General features: G+C 40.3%; 1 long non-coding RNA gene across 1 annotated transcript; it reads left to right on the top strand.

Annotated features, from left to right (window-relative positions):
* The first annotated feature begins 4,423 nt into the window (after positions 1 to 4,423).
* On the top strand, positions 4,424 to 9,270 carry LOC118407777. Its single transcript, XR_004830187.1, has 5 exons — positions 4,424 to 4,513; positions 5,042 to 5,095; positions 6,324 to 6,401; positions 7,922 to 8,041; positions 8,855 to 9,270. It is a non-coding gene; the product is annotated as an uncharacterized LOC118407777 (long non-coding RNA).
* Positions 9,271 to 9,521: the final 251 nt, after the last annotated feature.

Below are 9,521 nucleotides of genomic sequence, written 5' to 3'. Positions count from 1 at the left end.
TGTCCAAGGGGGACAGAAATAGGGTTTGAACTGAGTATTTCCTGCAGAAGTGGTTCAATCCCTATGTTCCGAAATCCCAAGAAACTCAATGTGAATGGTTCCTGTATTAAATGCATGTTCCAACACAACAAGGCAGCGGGGAGGTATAGCGATGGTTGGCAAATGCACACCCTTTGGCCGGCTATACTTCCTGGCCAGTTTTGCACCATAGGATCTGCTTGGAGATTACCATTTACATTGGGTTTCCTGGGACTTCGTATAATTTTTAAACTATAAACACGGGGACTTCCCTTCGGAACATAAGGCGGTCAAAAGGTTATTCAGGATGTGACTCACTACGCAAGGTTGTGCCTTCTCAAAACTCTGTTTTTAAACTATTTGCGCATGCAACAGTGTGAATAAAATAAATGTTATTTCAATGGCATGATTTAAAATATTTTTACTTAGTATTAGTATTAGTATTATTAAAATCAAACTATACTTCAAACTACGAACAAAATCTTCATTCTAAAATTCTGAGTTTTCTCATGACAGATTTTTGAATACATTATCGGTGTCAACTTGACAGATTTTCGTGCCCCGGGTATTCTAAGTATGCACATAATGAATAAATGTGATTCGTTGTATGCAGAATTCCGGCACCCCTTTATTGTCTTATATTTTATTTATTCATTCGAGGTATTATTGTGTTAGATTTTATTGGTTACGATTATCGGGAAACGAAAGAACACTTTCAGAAGACACATAAAACTTTTGAACGTTGGATTTCTGTAGCACTGTTACCAACCTGCAAGCTATGCCTGAATACTATTTCACTTCATTTCTACGTTTTTCAGGTTCGTCATCCTTGTCAGGGAGGATCTAGAAGTAGGACCACAGCGACCAAACCAACATTCAAGGTATTCAGAGCTTCTTACAATTTCATGCATGTACAGCTCACAGTTGTCTTGTGAGACAACCTACCACAGGCTAGTCTGTGTAACGCAAACTCCGCTATACGGAGCTTGTAGCCTCCTCCGCGCGGCAATGTACAACGGGCCTGAGAAGGGCGATTAAATCAGGCTAACCGCAGACTTGCAGCGGCTCCCAAAATAGATGCCACGGGGGTCCTTTCTCTATAGACTACTAGTATTGTGTTGTGACTACCTCCTTGTTTTTTCAATCAAACTTTTAAAGTGAATCTTATTTCGGGCCTCAATTTGAGGCTGCACAGTCAAATCCAGTAGGATTGAGTCGCACGACCCTCTCTTCCAAGAAAGTCTTTGTAAAGCAAACTCCGCCGTCTGTGGGTATAACGGGCATTGGCATGCAGGTTGAGCGTCGCGAATATTTAGGAACACTGCATATTTTGGCATGAAGGACATCGCTCTACTATGAAACTCGGTTTCCACGAACCCATAGGCCCTCTCCCTTAGTACATCAAATCGCAGAACAAAGGACAACACCTCATTGATATTTGTCGCACAACAATAACAGACTAATTACGGCTGCACGTCTGGGGCTGTCTGAGTCTACTAACATATAAGTGACAGGACGATTATCATAACAGCTTGCATACAATCGGAAACGTATTGAATGGACACGCACTAGTTCTAGTAGTTGTTGGCGCAAGGTCTCATGACGTTTGCGACACGTCCTGCGTCTACTTATTTGCCGCACAGCTTGAAATGGTTAGGGCGTCTCCACGAAAAAAATGCAAAATTTGGCATTCGTAAGCCTATTTTTGAAATTGAATATGCCATATCTAACTTAAGTAAGCTTACTAAAATGCAGTTTCATGTCATCTTGCTTTGGACGGAGCGGGGGAATTTTTCCCGTCCCAGCAAGTAAATTTCCGTTCCTCCTGGGACGGAGGGACGGGTCCTGAAGACAGCCCTGCGGCCACCCTGTCTTATTCCGTCTCGCAGCGGAATTCCAAAAGAAACAGGGAATCAACTAGCCTCCATAGCAGGCTCTCTATGGCCTTTTTTGGCATTTTTGCTGGCCATTTCTTTTTGTACTGGGTCGCTGATTGCTGCCTCTCTGATAGCCGCCANTATAAATAATACAGTGAACTAGAAAGGCCGACATTTGCTTGAGAGCAAATACAGCATATTTCAGCCATCTCCCTCATGCAACAATAGGCCTTGAGGTCGTTGGCCATTGGAAAATGACCCAAAAAATTCCCAAATATATCATTTTAAAGTGTTCCATGCCAAAAATTATACATGAGTCATTTGGATAAATATCTAGAGCACCCCTTTACCGAATTTCGGGTCATTTGGTTGTAAAACGAGGGAACAGGAGCCAAAAATGTCCAATTTTTGTCCAAAACGGTCATAAAATCGCAATATTTAGCATTACGTTGTACTGTATGGAAAACTGTTATTGAATTCATGCGCACATAATTGAAGGGCACTTTTATACCAAATTTCAGGTCATTCGGTTGTAAAACGAGGGTACAGGAGGCAAAAATGTGCTTTTTTTTGTCAAAAAATGGCCAAAAATCGCAAAATTAAGCATTTTGTTGTATCGTATGCAAAAACTGTTATTAAATCTGGGTGGGCATATGATCAGGGCAACTCTGTACCAAATTTCATGTCATTCGGCTGTAATACCAGGGTACAGGAGCCCAAAATGTACATAAAAATTGACAAAAAACTCAATAAAATCATTTTAAAGGCAGATATGAAAAAAATGAAAAAAACACCTGAGGGTATTGGCTTACTCTACCTTTGTGCCAAATTTCAAGTCAATCGGTTTAAAAACGGCGGAGTTGATCCGATTTGAAGATTTGACAGGAGAAAGAAAGAAAGAAAGAAACATTACGAATACAATACATTTCACCATACCTATGGTATGGCTGAAATATAATTATGACCAAATTGTGGATGTCACCATACAACTACTACTCTCCAAGCAGAGGTATGGCTCTGGCTGTTTTTGACAGGTTTTAGGCATTTTATATGGCTTTCTATTTTGTACTGCACTTTTTATGTTTGGCCGTGAGACATTATATTGGTACAAATAGGAAGGCCGTTAAAACGCCAAAAAACGAGTCAAAAAACAGCCAGAGCAAAACTCTGCTTGGAGAGTAACAACAACTACACAAGGAGGGTCTGCATTACTCTCCAAGCAGAGGTTGAGTCGCGCAGATATAGTAGTAGTCGGAAAAATTACGACGTAAGAGGAGCGCCGGTGTAATTTTTCCAACTACTACTATATCTGCACGACTCAACCTCTGCTTGGAGAGTAGGTCTGCATGGAGTCTTTTCATGGAATTCAGAAGAAACCCCTTCGTATTACACTAAAATCAGTTAGACCTGTGCCGCCTCTCTTACTTTGAAGAATTACAATTTATACATAAAACGGCTTCCCCTATGGCCAGCTTATGCCTAATGGTAAAAAACAGAACATGCAGACCCCCATACCACAACTTAAGCCTCCATAGCAGGCTCTCTATGGGCTTTTTTGGCACTTTTGCTGGCCATTTCTTTTTGTACTGGGTCGCTGATTGCTGGCCTCTCTCATAGCCGCCCATTCTAGAGCCTGCACGGAAACGGCGGTACAAAGTCATATTATAAAATGATTAGGGCGATTAACAAGGAGGTGCGAATTCCAGGTGCTTGCCGTGGACGGCTAATAAACTGCACGCATCTCCGCCGGACGCCGTGTCGCCCGAGTTGTAAAATGCTTGCAGCCGACGTGCGAATTGCTTCTCACGGAGTTGTGAATTATTCCTAACGTATGTGTTAATAGGGCAGATGAATGGCTAATCGTTTTATAATATGACTTTGTACCGCCGTTTCCATGCAGGCTCTAAAATTGGCGGCTATGAGAGAGGCCAGCAATCAGCGACCCAGTACAAAAAGAAATGGCCAGCAAAAGTGCCAAAAAAGCCCATAGAGAGCCTGCTATGGAGGCTACCACAACTTGTCTTAAGTGCTATTGTATGGTACAATGATTTATGACCAAATCATGGATGACTCAGGAATTACAGCAAATCTTTTGACCTCACAGACACACAGATGATGTTGTTGAACAATTCAACATTCAATCTGGTACATTTTCCTAGAATGGAATATCATAACATTGCTCATATGACACTGCCAGGCTCGTATTGAAACAGATTTCTCCCTAAATGTTGACAAACAGCCATGCATGGGTATCTAGGTCAATGGGTGGACATCCGGGGTCTGAAGAGTTATTATATGAAGTGGCAGAAAAACCTGTCCAGCTATCAGTATTCTGCGCTGAAAAGGCCTGTGAGAGCACTGCAGCATTTTTTTTTGTTGCTGCAGGATTTCTTTTTTTACCGTTGCATTTGTGTTGGAGTCTCCAGAGGATGTTCTCCATAATTAAATCAGTGTTGCCTTGTCACTCAACAATATACAATTAAGTACAAATAGACAAAGAAACACACAGATCCAACACTAACCTCCATTTTCAGTAGATGATGGGCAAGGAATGATCATTGATTGCCAACAGTATTTGTTTTTCTGTTTACAGAGGGGGATGAGGATATACCTCCAAGGTATGTTTATGTGCTCGTTACAATATATTCTATTATAAATGTTTACCTTCAGGGCTTCACGAAAGGAAACATAATTTGTTTTTTCTCCATTTCTTCCTCTTCCTCTCCTAATTACAAAAAGGTCAATGACCTGGATCTAACAGCTGTCACCATGGTTACTGGTTAAGTAGCAGACACCCTGTGGTGTTTGATTACATTATGTAGCAAGTGGCAGGACAGAGCTGAAGGGGCTGGTCAACACATACTGAATATGTTTGAGTGAGATTGAACAGAGCAGGGCCAGTAGTTTGTTTTAAGGCAAGACCATGTGAAGGTTTAAGTTCAAAATTATTCAATTGCAAATGTTATCTTTCTAGTTTAACTTTCTATCAGAAAACCCCTAGTATCATGAATGCACATGGATTCATACATGTATGGATTTATTGTTATGCATGGATTCACTGTTATACTAGTACATGTATCTTTGATATGGCTGCTTATAATTAGTTTTGAAGTTAGATATATTGTATGATTCTTTTTTTTTTTCAGTTCCGTAAAATCAAGACGGAGCTTGAGGATATCTTCCAGGATGACGTTAAGATAGTAAGTATCTGTTTCTGTTTGTTTATTTAACTGGCCAATTCCACCATAGAATAAGTACATGTAATTGTTGAGCACCAAAATATGTTTGTATGACCCTTTACTTCATGATATGAATATTATGCACAAATCAGCACAATACAATTGTATTATTTATAAGACAAGAAACTATTAAAGCGTGTAAAAATTCTATTTTTGTCAATGAAATTCATTGAGCAGTCTTTCAAGTATCTGGGGACAGTGGTCACTCAACGGTCACCCAGTGGTCACTCAGTGGTCACAGCCTGTAGTGGAAAGGGGAATAATTCTGATACCTAGTCATAGGATATTTAACATCTCTTTATTCTGAACATCGACCACATTGTATATGTCTGAATATAATAATCTTCTCTAGATACTGTAAATTCAGAAATGTTTGGGTTGGTTTTATGTTCACACTCACAATTTTCATGGTGGTAATGTGCAAATGATTTTATTCTGTCTGCTGCCTGCCTACCCCTTATCTAAGTGTGACATAAACGTACTACTATACCTTGTTCAAAGATGTGTTGAAAATGGCCTGTTATGATGAAGATTTGTGAATACTAGCTAAGGCACAAATTGAACAGACCTGATCTTTGATCATTGAGAATATATATAATACGAAGTACTACATACCCAGAGGGTAGATTTGGTCACGCAGTAACTTCCAAAAGCAACTGTTCTGTTGTCTACAGCACCCTTGCGCAGTTGCTATAGTAGGTGGTTTTGCAGCTCAGGCTGTCCGTAAAGGCACCTGTTTTCCAACTTTCCATTACTGTGCAGTATGGGACTATACATGCCTGTAGCCAGGTGAAAAAAGACTTACACCGAAAGCCTTGTGCATTTCAATAGTGATTCCATTAAACTTGTCGGAGTTGTCCAGCAAATTTTGCCTGTCAAAATGCAGGAAAGAGCGTTTCAGAGGGTCAAGATTTCAATTTTTCAGGGGGAGCATGCCCCTGGACCCCCCTAGGCAGCTCACGCCTTTGGCGTGAGTCTCGCGCCTGCGTCGCTCAATGGTCCCTCAAGTACTAAAAAGACCCCCCCCCCCCAAAGAAAAATCCTGGCTACGGGCATGCTATAGCACTATATATATCACAAACTCAAAAACTCCACAGATACCTCATTTTCTTTCTTAGTTGCAAAGTCAAATCCTGTCAACTTTTACTGTATATGCATTTGACAGTACTTTGTTTCCTACGTTCTGTAGGTAGGTGAGAGCACCCCTACCATCACTGGCTGGTTGGAGGTGCAGGTTGTCGGGGGTCCACTGCTGCACTCCAAGAAGGTAAGAGACTTTTAAACTTTTCACCATTGAAAACCGTTATCACATCAAAAATGCTGTTAATGCCTGAAAAAAACTCTAACTGAAGCTTCTTCTTGTTTTTTTTTACTCTACTCAATTGTCACTATGTAAAGCTCATGCTAAGTTCACCTTTATCCAAGTGGTAACCTTTGTCCATTATTTATGGTACTTAGGGATATCAAGTCAACAGACTGTTGTTCCAAATTTCAATATTTTAGATATTTCCATATTATAAATGCAACCTATATCCAAATGGCATTTAGAACCAGTCTGACTGTCAACTTGATATCCCTAAACACCCAGTTTTGAAATGCATTAGCTTTTAAGTGAATTAGCAGCCACAAAGGTTACAGGATACTTGAATAGGACTGAAATAAACTAACCTACTAGTAGGTGCCTTTTTGGCTTTACTTCTTTCTATGTCAGAAACATCAGTGCTCGAGGCAGGTTTGACTTAATGTGACTGAGCGAGGACTAAGTCATGTATTATCCAGGGTTCTCCCCAGAATTTTTTAGTATATAGTGGAGGGGCTGGCAAAAATAACCTGAACCAACGCGCTGCGCTTTCATGAAAATGGGTTTATTTTGCAACGACAGAGGGTGTCAAGTACTACAAGTATGATATATTATTGTGATTCCTTTGTTGTGAAGTGGCAAAATGTTTTGATCGTCCCCCATTCACAAGTTTTTGCAGACAATGCAGACTGGAAAAGTGATACCACTTGGCACAAAAACCTGTGAATTTTCATTAATTTTAGCAAAACTAACCAAGAAAATAGGGAAGAAACATACTAAATTTTAAAAGGAGTATTGTGGAGCTGGGCTAGGAGTATAGTGGAGCTGGGCTAGGAGTATAGTGGAGGGCCTCCGTTATTCCATCCTCTGGGGAGGACTCTGTGTATTATCAGTAACCGACCCAAAATGAGCAGGGCTTATCTTACAAAGGCTGTAATTCCACAAGCTTAACTTCAAGAGGTCTTTTTTTATTCTAACCTTCTCTCAAGAAGTCTTTTCTTATTTTAACCTTCCCAGAGACAAAACTTAATGTTCTTCTTCATCTTCTGTTCAAAACAAATGAGGTGATTGACCTGGACCAGGTGGGTATCACCATGGTTGCTGGTAAAGTAGCAGACACCCTGTGGTGTTTGATTACATAATGTAGCAAGTGGAAGGACAGCTGGAGGGGCTGGTCACCGTGTATATGAAATACAGTCAAACCTGTCTATAGTGGCCACTCAAGGGACCGTATGAATGTGGCCACTATAGACAGGTGGCCTCTGTATAGAGGTGGCAACTTGTAGATAAAATACCCAAGGGACCGACAAAAATTGGCCACTATGGACAAGTGGCCCCTCTGTAGAGGTGGCCCCTAATACAGGTTTGACTGTATGTTCAAGTAAGGTTTAGAAAACATAGCAGAAGTTTGTTCAAGTAGACCATGTGAAGGTAAACTTCATGTGTTAGCTTGAAAATGTTACCTTACTGATTATTTGTCCCAACAGAACGGAGATGGTTATGTGGACAGCAAGCAGAAGATGGACCGTATTGTCCAGGGGATCGAAGCAGAGCTGAAGAAGTAAAGGTGGTTGTACTGCCTCTGCTGCTGGTCCAACCCCAGAAAGGTACCAAGTACAATTTGTCCTACAAAGATGTTAAAAATTGTATTGCCTAATCATCTTGCCCAGGGCCAATTTGGATGGACAAAAATTTTGCCCCATCCGTCCAAAAATCTGAACTTCAGGACATGAAACTGACAGATTTAACAAAGAAAATTGACAAAATGGTCTCCCAAACAATGAGTGAGACAGGAAAAAATTCTAAACTGGCGACAGCCCTGATCTTGTTTGAAGGTCATGAAAGAAGGAATTGAGAGTAAAAAAAAATAGACAAATCATTGTTACTGAAAAATTTGAGCAACAGTAAGCATTTTACGCAAATGGAGTAGTACTGTTGTGGCTGAATGCGATCAGGAAATGTTGACTTTAGGTGACATTAGTACTTAAAAGTCTGCATCAGTAATGTGCTCCTGGTTGTAACAGTGCCCCTAACTTGGTGACTGTTGAATATTGGAGTTTTCTTTTTAAGTAAGTCTAAGTCTCACTTGCTAACATATCAATGTATAGTCAGACATTTTTCTCAGAGCTTTGGACTGGAGTGCTGCTTCCAGCAGCTATATGAATGAGAAAATCAATCCCAGTGATGAACCGGGATGAGGGGGGATACGAACTTAGCCATCTTTGAGATTGCGTTCCAACCACAAAAGCACCACCTACCTTGACCACATGTAGCAGCAAGAAGCTGAGCACTCCAGTTAGAATTTCTGAGGAAAATGTCTGATAGGCATTGAAACATATTAAGCAGGAAAGACATGACTGTTTTGTAAAAGAACTAATGTCCTATATGTTCTACCAACCTGATGAAATTATTTTTGGCAGGTGACCGTGGACTTGTTCATGTGTGGCGAATCCTGTTCATGACGAGGCGGCCTGAAACGGAATCCTCCAGGGGCCTGCTTCTGACCAACCACAGGAAGGCCACTCTGACCACGTCCACTCCACACCTTTCTGGGTTATTGTAGAACAGTGTTAGGAACTTCTCTGGGATATGGTGTAGTGTATCTTCTACCACTAAGGCTATACAAATTTGATTTCTTGGTTCTTGTTGTTTGTTTTTAATCTTAAAAAAAGAGCAAAAAACAAATATTGGGGTCCATCAGGATGAAGAAAGTTTAAAAAAGAAATTATTTTCAAAAAGTCTGGGTTCTACAAAACATAAAGGATAACAAGTTTTCAGCTTGTAAAAAGCAAGTCAACACTACCACTGTACAGTAGCTACACCTTTTTGTCGAAAATTATCAAAAGAACAGTTTGTGTTTGTGTCCTTCATGGATAAAAAATTCTACAGCAATGATAGATAAATGTGCCCACATTTTACAAATCTTTTAAAGTTAAAACTTAGGCCAATATAAGTTACTGTAACAGTACTGGAAGGTTGTTCAATGACTTAATGGTAATTTAATGGTAAACATTTACTGGTTGGGCAGTATGGCAGTTCCTTTTTTTTTGGAAAATAGGAGTGGGCGATTCCAAGAACCAGTTAATT

This window comes from Branchiostoma floridae, unplaced genomic scaffold, assembly GCF_000003815.2.
Source record: "Branchiostoma floridae strain S238N-H82 unplaced genomic scaffold, Bfl_VNyyK Sc7u5tJ_1465, whole genome shotgun sequence".
Lineage (NCBI taxonomy): Eukaryota > Metazoa > Chordata > Leptocardii > Amphioxiformes > Branchiostomatidae > Branchiostoma > Branchiostoma floridae.
The sequence above is the reverse complement of the archived record's forward strand: the minus strand, read 5'-3'. Positions and strand labels throughout refer to the sequence as shown.